Source organism: Euprymna scolopes, chromosome 29 (assembly GCF_053919585.1).
Source record: "Euprymna scolopes isolate OS-2025 chromosome 29, ASM5391958v1, whole genome shotgun sequence".
Classification (NCBI taxonomy): domain Eukaryota; kingdom Metazoa; phylum Mollusca; class Cephalopoda; order Sepiida; family Sepiolidae; genus Euprymna; species Euprymna scolopes.
Genome location: NC_136510.1, coordinates 71673973 through 71688972, shown reverse-complemented (window position 1 = coordinate 71688972; position 15000 = coordinate 71673973). Strand labels below are relative to the sequence as shown.

The 15000-nt window shown below is 31.2% G+C and overlaps 1 protein-coding gene across 6 annotated transcripts in view; it reads left to right on the top strand.

The window, feature by feature from the left end:
* The window catches only part of LOC145252711 (uncharacterized), a 1486750-nt gene that overhangs the window by 1029490 nt on the left and 442260 nt on the right, over positions 1-15000 (top strand). The window lies entirely within an intron of this gene.

Below are 15000 nucleotides of genomic sequence, written 5' to 3'. Positions count from 1 at the left end.
AATTACTAAAGTTAATAACAATATGCTCCCTATGATTGTATAGTTGTGTTACACACACACACAAACACACACACACACGTATATATATATATATATATATATATATATATATATATATATATATATATATATATATATATATAATCATCCACAAACAGTACTGTTTCGCTGTTTCACAACTCATCACTGCGGCTAAACAGGCAACTGCCTCAAGCCAGGATCGAAATCCGACCGCCCAAAGGACAGTCAAGGCTTCTCACCATTACGCTATACGGCTGATGCTGTGTGGGTAATGAATTAACGATGTTTTGACATCGTCCAAATATATATATATATATATATATATATATTAGTGGTGGGACGATTCTAATATTTTCCCGATTCCGATAAAATTACCGATTCTGCACTAAATTCCCGGTTCTGATACAATTACTGATTCCGATCCTTCATAAATCTCTAAATATTTAACCATGAAGTTGTTATTTTTTCCCCGATTATAGTAAAAACATATGTTTAATATGCATATATTTTCTCAAACGTAAAAAAAAAAAAACTTGGGAAGGTGATCCATTATATTATTACTGTTAGTTTAAACTCAATAACTATTTATCATTTTATTATTACTACTAACAGTAGAAGATTTTGTTTTAAACGAAATCAAATAAAAATAAAATTAAAAGAATCGTTTTTGGCATCGGAAAATAGGCAGAAATTTTCCGATTCTGGTGCCGGTTCCGATAGACCCCACAATTTTTATTTTTTTTATTTCCGACGATCCTGATTACGATTAATCGTCCCAACACTAATATATATCTATAATATAAAGCTAAATGTGTGTGTGTGTGTGTGTGGTCACGAATAGGCTCCTATATGGTTGACTATTTAAAAAAAAAACTGATTACATATAATGATAGAAGATGTATCGAGACACAGGAATGGGTATGTTTGATCTGGCAGACCGGTGGTTCATTAAAATTGTGGGGTCTGCGTTCGCGCCTGGTCCACAAAGTATGGAAATAAAAAATTTTAATATTAAAAAAAAAAAACGTTTACAAGTGGTTTTGATATAGATGTACATAATAATACTTTGATAAGTATGTTTTAACTTAAATAGGGATGGTATAATAAAATTGTGGGGTTTGCGTTCGCGACTGGCCTCCATGGAATAGAAATAGGGACAAACTTTAATAAAGACTTTTCATATCTATCTACGTAAGTATACTTTGATAATTATGTTTCAGTTTGAAGAATATGGTATAATAAAATTTTGGGGTGTTCGTTCGCGCCTGACCTCCATAGAATGGAAATATGTCACAAAGTTTAACAAGGTTTTTTAATATAAATCCACAGAATATTGTGATAAGTGTTTCAGTGTGAACAGGTATGGTATAATAAATTATGGGGTTTATCTATTTTATTTTTACTTTCATCATATTTTGCTTTGGTTTTGATACCCCCAAATTCGAAGCTATTTCTTTACAACCCTTCCTTTTCATAACCTATCATACTTTCATCAATCAGAGTCCATTTTCTGTAGGCTGTTTTTGAACCCAGTCAACGACGGATACTTTTGCTAGTGTATATATATATATATATATATATATATATATATATATATATATATATATGTGTGTGTGTGTGTGTGTGTGTGTGTGTGTGTGTGTCATGTTAGAGTTACGTTTGTTCATAAACAGCTGATTGTAATATCATCTTACTGACGAACGCTTAGATTAGAGGAGGTAATTCATTTGACTCTGATCTAAAGACATCTCAACAGATAATGCACAACCCCTCCAAAAAAAAAAAATAAGATAGAAAGTTGGTATAATGTTTTTTATGACAGCAGGGCATATACTACACCCTATTCTTTGAATTAAGCATAAAAAACGTGCAATATTAGAAGTAATAGTATAGTTTCGACTTCTGAGAGACAGATACAAAATCGTCATTGGTAATAGTTTTTTTTTGTTTTGTTTTGTTGTTATTTTTCGAAAACTATCAATTGTCAATCATCTTAAATTATCGAACAAGTAAAATGGTATTATATCTTATTGGAATCGTTTGAGATGAGAAATTTGTATATTTATTTATTTTATTTGCTTTTCCTCATCTTCATAGTTTTTTGTGGTTTCACAACCTTTCGTCCAGCTATTCCTCTGGCCTAGCAGTGGATAGAGGCATTGAATCTGTACGGTTCCAGGTGAGCATTGTCTGAAGATAGCGATTTCAATCCTACCCAAACCTGGACAGAGAATTATTTGACCAAAACATGGTGAAACGACAACAACTATGGAAGGCAGTAATTACTGATGATGGAGACTCAGCATCCCTATCCCGTTGCGGTCAACCACCTGAAGAAGGCCGAAACGTGGTGAAGATGAGGATAATATTCCGCAAATAAAATAAAGAAAATATAAAACGATTTTGTCTCAAGTTAATACTTTGTCATTTTAATAATCATTTTATGGGATATGCCAGGACATAAAATCATTCGTGTGTGTAAGATGTCTCGTCTTGGATTGATTCTGTTAACAAGATTATTACTGTCTTTATATTAGAACCTATCGAGATAATGGAAATCTCAACGTAGCAATTAACAAACAAAAATATTGATGATGAAAAAATTATATTACAATATTTATTAATCTAACGAAATTAAAACAACGAATTATAACGATAACAATAAAATATCTACAAAAATCAATTGGCTAAACTTTTTCTTTTCTTTATTATAATTGATTGTTTGAATTTTTGCTGAATTAATAAATATTGTAATTTATTTAATTTTTATTTCCATCAATTCTTCTTCTTCTTCTTCTTCTTCTTCTTATATATACATATACATGCACGCATACATACAACCACTTACACCCACACACCCACATATAAATAGAGAGAGAGGGGGTGTATTTAGACAGCATTATTTTATTTAAGCAAACATTGTTGAACAGTATTATGTACACAATATCAAGAAAATTATTTTTTATATGCATATATACACGATCAACAGAGTTGTCCGGGGGGTGACGGTCGTTGTTAACGGAACGGACTTATATGCTGGATGCGCCAGTTCGTTCCTAGAAACACTTACACATTGTATGTTGCCAACCTTCACGTAAGTAAATCATAGGAAGAATTCTAACTAGAAATATATCAGGAAAACTAAATGGCAACAATAATATGATAGGATCCATATGAATGAACCAATGGATAATGAGTTGTCCTGCGACGTCTAGTAACAATAATGAGTCGTAGATTGTTGTATGTATGTATGTATGTATGTATGTATGTATGTATGTATGTCGGCATAATCACGTTGACACACCAATTCTCGGCAGATCACCGAAGTTAAGCAACGTTAAGCCTGGCTAGTACCAGATGGGTGACCATTTGGAAATTCTAGGCGCTGTATGTGCGTTCCACTTATCTCAGCATTGTTTGCAGTCAACCTGAACCTCCACTTGCCACTGCTATTCAACGATGTCGACTCAGGAAAGGCGTGGTTGGTGATTGTCCAACTCTTGCCACAAAAATTTCACGCACAGGCACCCTTACGGTGGGTATCCATAGTCTGTTAAGACTGAATGAAGCTATGTATGTATGTGTGTATGTATGTATGTATGTATGTAAAATCAAAAAGTACAAATAAAGCCAAAAACATCTGTAAATCTAAAGTGAATATAAATATTAATATTATATATAGTAATTCTAACCAAATAAAAAGCTCAATACAACTAAAATAGCAAATAGATGTTGTCATTAAAAAAACACAAATTTAAGACTGTAAGTTATATTTTACGTGAATTTATAGTCTTAAATTTGTGTTCATATATATATATATATATATATATATATATATATATATATATATATATATATATAGATATATATAGATATCGAGATAATCCGCGGAGCTTCAAAGAAATGCGTTATTCTTATCAGAGGAAAGATATTAGCAAATGAATATTATAGCGAAGCTATTGAATTTGAGTATTCCGTCGAAAAATAAATTTATGTAATATATAAAGCTGTACCCGGTCACGCGTTGCTGTGGCTCAGTTTTTTTAATGGAACACAAAATACGAAAAAGACAAAATGTATGTTTCTCATGTTTATGTTCTCAATATTTGTGGCTACACAATATTTTGAGGTGTTCCTTTTTCTGTTCAGGTGTAGAGATTGTCTGATTTTCCGACTATCGAACACGCAACATATGAGAAGGAATCAGAGTGTAGATGTAAGTCTCACAAATGTAAAAAATTTTCCTGAGTCTGTTAATGGTTATTGCAAACGCCAAGTAAATTGTGAAGTGCAAAATTTTAAATTAAAATGGTATATCCGTTTAAATCATTTAATTCACGTTCACTACCCGTTTTTCCTGAGGTTTACAGAGGGGAAAACATGACAGTTTAATTTTACTATAGATATACATGTGGGCACGTACTGGATAATCTCGTAAATTAAAACATTTAGCTGATTTTCTTTTTGTATGAAAGAATACTGTTTTACCAAAAATAAATTGACAGAAAAATTTTAAACTGTTTAAAGAATTAACCAAAAACGTAATGACAATTCAGAACGAACGATGGAAGAAGAAAAGAATGTAAAAATGTTGTAGGATAAGTTTTTAAAAAAATGGAAATAGTTTGGCAAACTGTTGTTCTTTTTAATTCAAATAAATATCCTTATTTTCGCACATTTTTTTAGTGAAAATATATTGCTTTCATATATAATTAATGAGGATATCCATAAATATTTTGGTGCATCCTCGTTAGTGTAGCTAAATTCAGAAATCGATGTATTGATTTTCAACTGAAACCAATAGTATGTACTGAATTGCTATGTCGCAATAATGAAAATATCCAAAACTTACGAAAAACGATGAGGTAGAAATTAATTATTAAAGAAAATAGTTTTCGAAGAAATTGGAAAATTTAACTATATCCCTTGTGTTTATGTCACATGTCACGTGACAAAACAAACATAGCCGAAATCATTTTTTCGGTGAATAATGGAAGAGTTAAATAAGTGTGACATGACAATTAGGTAGATAACATTGCTTATTGTTGAAATTGACAAAAAATGTAAGTAGTTATCGTATTTTTTAAAATTAAATATCAACATTTCGGCTGGCTGATTTCGCTACAATGATGAAGAAAACCCTGTAAATTTACTGAATATATATATATATATATATATATATATATATATATATATATATATATATATATATATATATATATATATTATATGGAAAAATGCGCGCATGAAAAGTAATATTCTGAAGATTTTATTAAACCTGGAAAAGTAAAGGACAAGAAATTCAACCTGGAAAAGTAAAGAACAAGATATTCTAGTAAAGAACAAGATATTCTAGTAAAGAACAAGATATTCTAGTAAAGTAAAAAATAAGAATTTTTTAGACTTAAAATATTGCAGCTAAAAATAAAATTTGAATATTGATAAATATTTTATTTATTATTTGCATATGTTGTTGTTTATTGTTGAGTTAGAAAGGGTGTCAGTCGCTGGATTGAACTTATTTCCCCCCTATTATTTGCATATATTTATGTAGTGAAAATTGTTTGAATAAAATTAATTCATTAGTTAGTTACTTAGTAGATGGAATTAATAATTTTATAATTTACATAAAAATTAATAATTTTATTATATCATAATTAGGATCATTTAATTCTTTCTAACTCAACAATAAACAACAACATATGCAAATAATAAATAAAATATTTATCAATATTCAAATTTTATTTTTAGCTGCAATATTTTATATATATCAAATTTCGAGTCTGTAGACTGAAAATTGACAGAGTTATTGCGTATGGAAATGTACATACACAGGCACACACAGACTCGTTCACTTTTATAGATATATATACTAGCATTTCAGCCCGGCGTTGCCCGGGTGTTTTGAGGTGTATGTTGAGAAGAAAAAAAAGCGGTCAATTTTTTTAAAATTTTGACCCCTATTATGACCTCTTAACATTTATTGTTTGGGTCTCGAATCAAGTTATTAAGTTGGATCCATGTCTAAGAAATCTATATCTAAATTTTAGACCCAAAATTGTCGGAGGAGTTTGGTAGAGTTCTCAAAGGTCAAATCGTTGAACTTGACCCCTTAACAGCGAAATTGCAGCCGAAAACGGATTACAAACATTTTCCCAAATCTCAGTATTCTGCATATCAAATTTCGAGTCTGTAGACTGAAAAGTTATTGCGTAGGGAAATGTACACACACACAGTAACACACACACACACACACACACACACACACACACACACACGTTCACCTGTATATACATACTAGCATTTAAGCCCGGCGTTGCCCGGGTTTTTGGATGTGTATGTTAAGAAAAAAAAACAAAAAACAAAGTGTTAGTGGGAAGGCAGGCTCGAATCTATACCGTGAAAGAGGAAAAGAACGGGAAAAAACTGACGTCTTTACTATTACGACCACCGCACAAACTGGATGTGACGTATGTTTAAATTAAGGCTAGAAAATCGAAAGGAGAGGATGACTTTCAAAAATATCGGTGAAAAAAGCGTTCCCCCACCTGTAGAAAAGTGGCCAGTTGAAGACGAAGATATTAATTTTTTTAGCCAATTTTTCGATATTTGTCGTCTGAACGGTCGACTTCAAAACAATACTGATCTTGTAAAAATTCGTCGCATCTGTCGAAACTTTTAGGCAGACATGCAAACATACATACATACATACATTTATATATTGGTAACTAAAAATTTTTGATCCAAACCGATTAAAAATCTTGCCCTATCTCTGATTACCCTTTATGTAAAATTTCAAATTCTAAGACCAGAAATTGTCTGAGTAATTTAGTAGAGACCGCAGAGGTCAATTTTTTTTTAAACTTTAACCCCTATTATGACCTCTTAAAATTTATTGTTTGGGGCTCAAATCAAGTTATTTACTTAGATCCATGTCCAACGAACCTATATCTAAAATTTCAAGTGTTTAGACCCAAAATTGTCGGAGGAGTTTGGTAGAGTTTTCAAAGGTCAAATCGTTGAACTTGACCCCTTAATAGCTAAATTTCTGGCCGAAAACGAATTACACAGATTTTCCCAAATCTCAGTACGCTGTATATCAAATTTTGAGTCTGTAAACTGAAAATTGACGAAGTTATTGCGTAGGGAAATGTATACAGACAGACAGACACTCAGACAGACACGTTCACTCTTATAGATATACCAGCATGGGTGGCTGGCGTTTGGAGGTGTATGCTGAGCCAAAAAAAAAAAACGGTCAATTTTTTTAAATTTTACCCCTATTATGACCCCTTAAAATTTATTGTTTGGGGCTTAAATCGAGTTATTAAGTTAGATCCATGTCCAAGTAACCTTTATCTAAAATTTCAAGTGTTTAGACCCCAAATTGTCGGAGGAGTTTGGTAGAGTTCTCAAAGGTCAAATCATTGAACTTTGATCCATTAACAGCCAAATTTCTGGCCGAAAACCGATCACATAGATTTTTCCAAATCTCAGTACCTTGTATATCAAATTTCGAGTCTCTAGACGGAAAATTAACAGAGTTATTGCGAATGAAAATGTACACAGACACACAGACAGACAGACACATAGACACGTTCACTTTTATAGATATATAGATACATAAATAGATAGATTTGGTGCAATATATAGTAATGATTTAAAAAGTACATAAAAAGACTCATGCGCCACCACTGAGAATCGAAACCAAAACGTTCAGCTCACGATTTATTCTGCCTCTGCCGTCAATGACTGGACTATGAAAACATGTTTACTGCAAGGCTAAAAATTAAAACATGAACCAATAGCTACTACGTCATGCATTCGTAATGCCGGCGTTCGACCTTCACCGGGCGAATTTAATTTTTTTTTAATTTTCACACTTTTGCAACAATTTTTTCGGGCTAAACCCCAAATATAAAGTTTTGCATGGATTCAAATACCTTATATATGAAGTTTCATGTCTGTAGACCAAAAACTCTAGGAGGAGTTTGCTAGGCAAATTTTTTTAAACAAAAATATATACGTATACATAAATATATATGGAAACAATTTTGTGTTTACTATAGACTTTTTATGCAAATATTATGCAAGTATAAATCGTGTAGAATATCTGCATGAATATAATTACACGTAATAGTTAACTAAAGATGATCATCCCATTAGAAATCCGAAGAAACTAATAAGGAATTAATTAAAATGAATGTTTAAAAGAATATGCATATTAGCTAGATCTTTTGCTAATGAATGCAATTCCACAATCCACATGTAAGACAATTGTATTTCCTTTTTAAATGAATAGAAAACAGAGTTTTTAATATGAATATCAATACACACAAAAGAAAAAACGAATTTATAGAAGATAGATAGATAGATAGATAGATATAGATTTCAGTTCTAACTGATGACACTACCACTTTTTTTAATGTCTTTGTATTAAAAAAAATGAAATCTTACATAAATTTCTTGATTAGTTTATTATAAAGCAAGTGTTTCCTAATCACTAACTGCACTTTGAAATATTTATTTTTTGAATAACATGGATTTTAAATAGGGTGCTTCTACAGTGTAGTACCCATATTAAAAAAATACAAACAATTTATAATGAAATCATGTATTTCGAAAAACTTAGTCATTTTCCGGAAATGACGTCGTGTGTTGATGATGGGGGGACACAAGCACGAATATGTTGCTTTTAAAAGTACTCTGGAGGCCGCCAGGGATTGCCAAACATTCTTTTTTATGTGAGGTTGGGGTGTGGTGAATTAGTGCCTGTTCATTCTCCCAAGCATTACCACCACTTTTTCTGTTCATGGAGAGGGGGCCAGTAGATGATTTCGCTGAAATGATGCGTCAGATAGATACTACACTTTGATCTTAGCCAAAAGGCCAAGTAAGCGTAATATAGGTTTCTACCAGGCATTACCTCCTTTAAAACAAAAATACAAAATAACCTACACAGCATATATTTTAAGAGGTGGGGAGGGGAATATGGAGTAAGTCCCGGAAATGGCTGAAGTAGTTTACGATCTGAAAATTATTTTATCATATATATAAAAACTGAAACCGTATAGGATTTAGACATTACATTATTTCATGTATGTTTTTAACAGTGCGGTGGGGTATGAAATCAGTCCAGGAAATGGCCTAAACAGTTTACAAATCAAACATTATATTTCATTTTTTTAACAGTAGGGGAGGAGGATATAGAGTCAGTCCCAGAAATGGCTACAACTTCTCGTTTTGGACATTAATTTATTAAATGTATATTTTTAACAGGAGGGAGGGATAAGAAATCAGTGCCGGAAATGGCTGAAACAGATTACGATTTAAACATTACTTTATTTCATGTATATTTTTAACAAACATTATTACATAGTTATTATTTTCGTAATGGGATGATAATGTGGGTTAAAATTATGAAAAATCATTGTCGAAATTAGTAACATATCCAAGATTTATGAAAAATGATGAAATGTGAGTTAATTGATTGGTGTTTCTTTAATGAAATAATCAATCCAGATGGTAGATCAAAGTTATTATTTTCGAAAGGGGGGAGATAATAGGGGTTAAAATTATGAAAAAATTTTGTCGAAATTAGTAACATATCCAGGAATTATGAAAAATGATGAAATGTAAGTTAAATGATTGGTGTGTTTGTAATGAAATAATCGGCATAGCAATATATCAAAGTTATTATTTTCGTAAAGGGTGGCCATAATGTGAGTTAAAATTATGAAAAATGATTGTTGAAATTAGTAATATATCCAAGAATTATGAAAAATGATGAAATCTGAGTTAAAAACCTAGATAATATATCAAAATTATAATTTCCTATAAGGAAGGTGCGATAATGTGGGTTAAAATTATGAAAAATAATTGTCGAAATTAGTAAAATAGCCATGAATTATGAAACATGATGAAATGTGATTTACTTTATTGGTGTTTTCTTGAATGAAATAATCAGCCCATACAATATATAAGAGTTATTATTTAAGTAACGGGCAGCGGTCATTAATGTAGGTTAAAAATATGAAAAATGATTTTCGAAAGTAACATATCCAGTTATAAAGAAATATGATTAAATGTGAGTTAATTTATTGGTGTTTTTTTAATGAAATAATCGGCATGGACAATATATCAATGATATTTTTTTTCGTAAAGGCGGCGGGCGATAATGTGGGTTAAAATTATAAAAAATTATTTTCGAAATTAGTATCATATCCAAGAATTATGAAAAATGATGAAATGTGAGTTAATTGATTGGTGTGTTTGTCATGAAATAAAAAAACCAAGACAATATATCAAAGGTCTTATTTTTGGAAGGGAAGGGGCGATAATGTAAGTTAATACTATGAAAAATATTGTCGAAATTAGTAATATATCCAAGAATTATGAAAAATAATGAAATGCGAGTTATCTGATTGGTGCGTTTGTAATGAAATATTCAGCCCAGATAATATATCAAAGTTACAAATGGGCGGGGAGCGGTTCTGTAGGTCAAAATTATAAAAATAGGTTGTCGAAATAATTAGCACGCTCAAGAATTATGAAAAACGGTGAAATATGAATTAGTCGATTGGCGTGATTTTAATAAAATAATAAACTCAGACATTATATCAAAGTTATAATTTTTGTAAGGTGGGTGATAATGTGGGTTAAAATTATGAAAAATGATTGTCGAAATTAGTATCATATTCAAGAATTATGAAAAATGATGACATGTGAGTTGATTGATTGGTGTTTCTTTAATGAAATAATCAATCCAGACGGTAGATCAAAGTTATTATTTTCGAAAGGGGGGAGATAATCGGGGTTAAAATTATGAAAAATTAGTAACATATCCAGGATTGGTGTGTTTGTAATAAAACAATACAGCCAAATAATACATCAAAGTTATTATTTTTGTAAGGGAGGCTATAATGTGGGTCAAAATTGTAAAAAGTATTCCCGAAATTAGTAACATATCCAAGAATTATGAAAAATTATGAAATGTGAGTTAATTGTTTAGTCTGTTTGTAATAAATAATCGGCTCAGACAATATATCAAAATTTATTATTTTAGTAAGGGGGTAGGCGATAACGTGGGTTACAAATATAAAAAATGATTGTCGAAATTAGTAACATATCCAGGAACTATGAAAAATGATGAAATGTTAGTTAATTGATTGGGGCTTTTTAATGAAATAATCAACCCAGACAATATATCAAAGCTTTTATTTCTATAAGGGGAGGAGGCTATAATGTGGTTTTAAATTATGAAAAATTATTGTCGAAATTAGTAGCATATCCAAGAATTATGAAAAATTATGAAATATGAGTTAATTGATTGGTGTTTTTGTAATGAAATAATAAACCCAGATAATATATCAAAGTTATTATTTTAGTAAGGTGCGCGATAATGTTAGTTTTAATTATGAAAAATACTTGTCGAAATTAGTAACATATCCAAGAATTATGAAAAATGATGAAATGTGAATTAATCGATTGGTCTGTTTGTAATGAAATAATCAGCCAAGAAAGTATATAAAAGTTATTATTTTCGTAAGGGGCGGCGATAATTTAGGTCAAAATTACTAAAAATGGTTGTCCAAATTTGTAACATACTCATGAATTATGAAAAATGATGTAATGTGAGTTAATTGATTTGTGTTTCTTTAATGAAATAAACAACCAAGAAATACATCAAACTTATTATTTTTCGTAAGAGGGAGCGATAATGTGGGTTACAATTATGAAAAATGATTGTCGAAATTAGTAACATATCCAAGAATTATGGAAAATAATGAAATGTGAGTTAATTGATTGGTGCGTTTTTAATGAAATAATAAGCCCTTTTTACATGGAGGTCACCACTTATCAAGGCCAAGAAGCCACTCGGGGATAAGGGTTATTGTGTGTACAGTAATAAATGAGATAGTGTCGTAGTAATAGTTAGTATCGGAGATTTGATAAAGTGTCATTACTTAAGGGGGCGGTTCATCAGGAATTTGTTTATGTTGGACTTGAAGACCTCCAAGTTGAAGTCAGGAGGGAAACAGGCAAGTGGCAGAGAGTTCCACGGGTGTGCAGTTCTAAGAAAGAAACTTTGTTCATGGAATCTACATTTTGATTTAAACACAGATAAAGAGTGGGGAAAATTATTGACAGTGGTTTCAGCTAGACGGGTGTTTTTCGGGAAAGATTGGCGAGGGGGGCAGAGATTGGAGCTCAGCCGAGCACTTGCCATGACAATTTATCACTTTCTTTAGGTGAAATACAATATTTTTCTGAATTTTCAATGTTAACTTCGGAGAATGACGTCACAGTTTTAGTGGTGAGTAAAAAGACATGGCTATGCTGCTTTTTAACGTGCTCTGGAGTTCTCTATGAATTAACAAACCTTCAGTTTTGGGGTGGGGCTGGAGACAGTAATGTCCATTTTGGGGTCACTATGCAATCTCCCACAATGTCATATTCCAAAAATATGGAATAACTATGGAATCATATTCCGGAAATGACATCGTTTCTCTTACTAATGTGTTGTTGGCGGTTGTGGTAGAAAGGGGGGAGAACTATATTAATATTGACAATTGTGGTAAAGTAAAAGTTGCCTAATGGTCATTCATCGTCAATACATTTATGTAATTATTTGGAAAACCTGCTGAGTTATGGTCAAGAAATGATATCATTTCACTTAAAATGATAGTGGCAGTAGTAGGGAGGGAAAGGGCACAGTAATGTGGAATTTTGTAGTGAAGCAAGGGCTCCCTTATCACAAAGCTTCTCAACGTATTTTTTATTTGTTTGTAAAGCCCGCAGAGTAATCTTCCGAAAATGGCGTCTTTTTTCCAAAATAATTTGTTGTCGGTAGTGGTCACAAAATGAAACAGAGTAATGTGGAATTTGATAATGAAGCAACGGTTGTCTAATCACTTAACTGTGTCAATGTATTTATGCATTAATTTTAAAATCCTGCTGAGACATCTTCCAAAAATGACATCATTTTTCTTACAATAATAGTGCCGATAGTGAGGAAGAAAAGAAACACTGTAATGTTGAAATTTATGGTGAAGCAAGGGTTGCGAAGGCATTAACCAACACAATGTATTTATGTATTAATTTGGAAATCCTAATGATCCATCTTCTAAAAATGATTTCAATTTTCTTAAAATTATGGTAGCCTTGGTGGAAAGAGAAATTATTTCATATATGTTGTACAATACCTGTTGAGAGTATGTTAGACTGTTTCATATATGTTTATAAATTACCCGTCCGAAGGTAGGTAAACATATTTTAAATATGTGTTGTAAATTACCCGTCCAAAAAAGGTAAAATTATTTCATATACATTCTGTAAATTACCTGTTCTAGGGAAGGTACAATTATTTCATGCATGTGGAATAGCCGTCCTAGGGTAGATAAAATATTCTTTTGCTCGAATAGCAAATGATACATAGTCATTAAAAATGTCTCTCTCCAAAGAATAACAATTATATAAAAATTTCACTTTAATTTTTCGATTGTTTATACGATCCCGAGCAACGCCGAGCAGCCCCGCTAGTAAAATAATAAATACGAAATCTGCATTGATCAAAATATCATATTTAAGCGTATTTTATGGCCGGACAATGTCGGGCGGCCTGCTAGTGGTATTATATATTACTTTATATTTATTTTTATTCATTTATTTGTTTTGAAATCCTTTCAGATGTAGCTTTATAATTTGTGCATTATTTATTTATTTATTTATTTTTATTCTTTATTTTTTTTTGCAGACTGTTATGAGAGAATAACAGTCTGCAAAAAACTAGAAAAAAAAATGAATAGACCGTTTTTCTAATTGTGAATTTTCTAGATATCAGTCGGCTTTTGTAAGTGGAATGTCTGCAATATGTTGAAGTTGTATCCCTAGGAATTTAAACTGCATTTTTAAGATATAACACTGAAAGCTTCTTTAGAATATATATATATATATATATATGTGTGTGTGTGTGTGTGTGTGTGTGTGTGTGTGTGTGTGTGTGTGTGTGTATAAAAAATTAGAACAGGTTAATGCTATAATCTAATTTATAAAACTCGCTGTCTAGTTTCTGTTTGTCTGTCTGTTTCCATATTTTCAAACCAAGTGGCGCTAGGGGCCCTCAAATGATTGGATTTTTATGGTCACTCTTTTATGTGTCTTTAGCCGGTTAAAATTGTTTTTAAAGGGCCAAAAACCTTTTTTTTTTAAATCGTTATACAATTTGTACATTCATCTTAGTTTATTTTTAATCAGTTCGTACGTGTGTCACGTTGCTGCAGTGGTGACGTCACTAGTTTTGAATGCTACCGTTTTGCTTTCGGTTTCGATTCTAGCTGATGGCACAAAAATACTTTGTTTTTTTTTTTACTTTTGAAATCACGACTATAATAATATATACGAAATCTGGACAAATTTAAATATTATATTTAAGCGTATTTTACGTCCGCGTAAACTCCCCCCACCCACCGCTAGTAACATTTAAATGTAATGAACTCGAAGGACTGAAACACGGCTTAAAGGTAAAACTTTAACATGGTGCTAAAAGTCAAAATACAATGATATTGAAGGAACTGTAAAATATAAATCTAGACTCCTATGGATTTGAGGGGGTTTTTGTGTGTGTATCAATATTCATATTTTAAAGACCCTTTTTTTCTATTTATTTAAAAAAGAAAATACAACATTGTTATATATGAATCGCTGAAGTGCATTCATCTGCAAAGGATCTAGCTAATTTGCATATTCTTTTAAACATTCACTTTAATTAATTCCCTACTAGTTTGTTTCGATTTTCTGATAGGGTGACCATCTTTAGTTAACTATTACGTGTAATTATATGCAAGTAGATATTCTACATGATTTATATTTGCGCAATATTTGTGTAAAAAGATTATAGTAAACACAAATCTCTTTCTATATATATTTATGTATGTGTATAAATATTTGTTTAAAAAAAATTGCCTACCAAACTCTTCT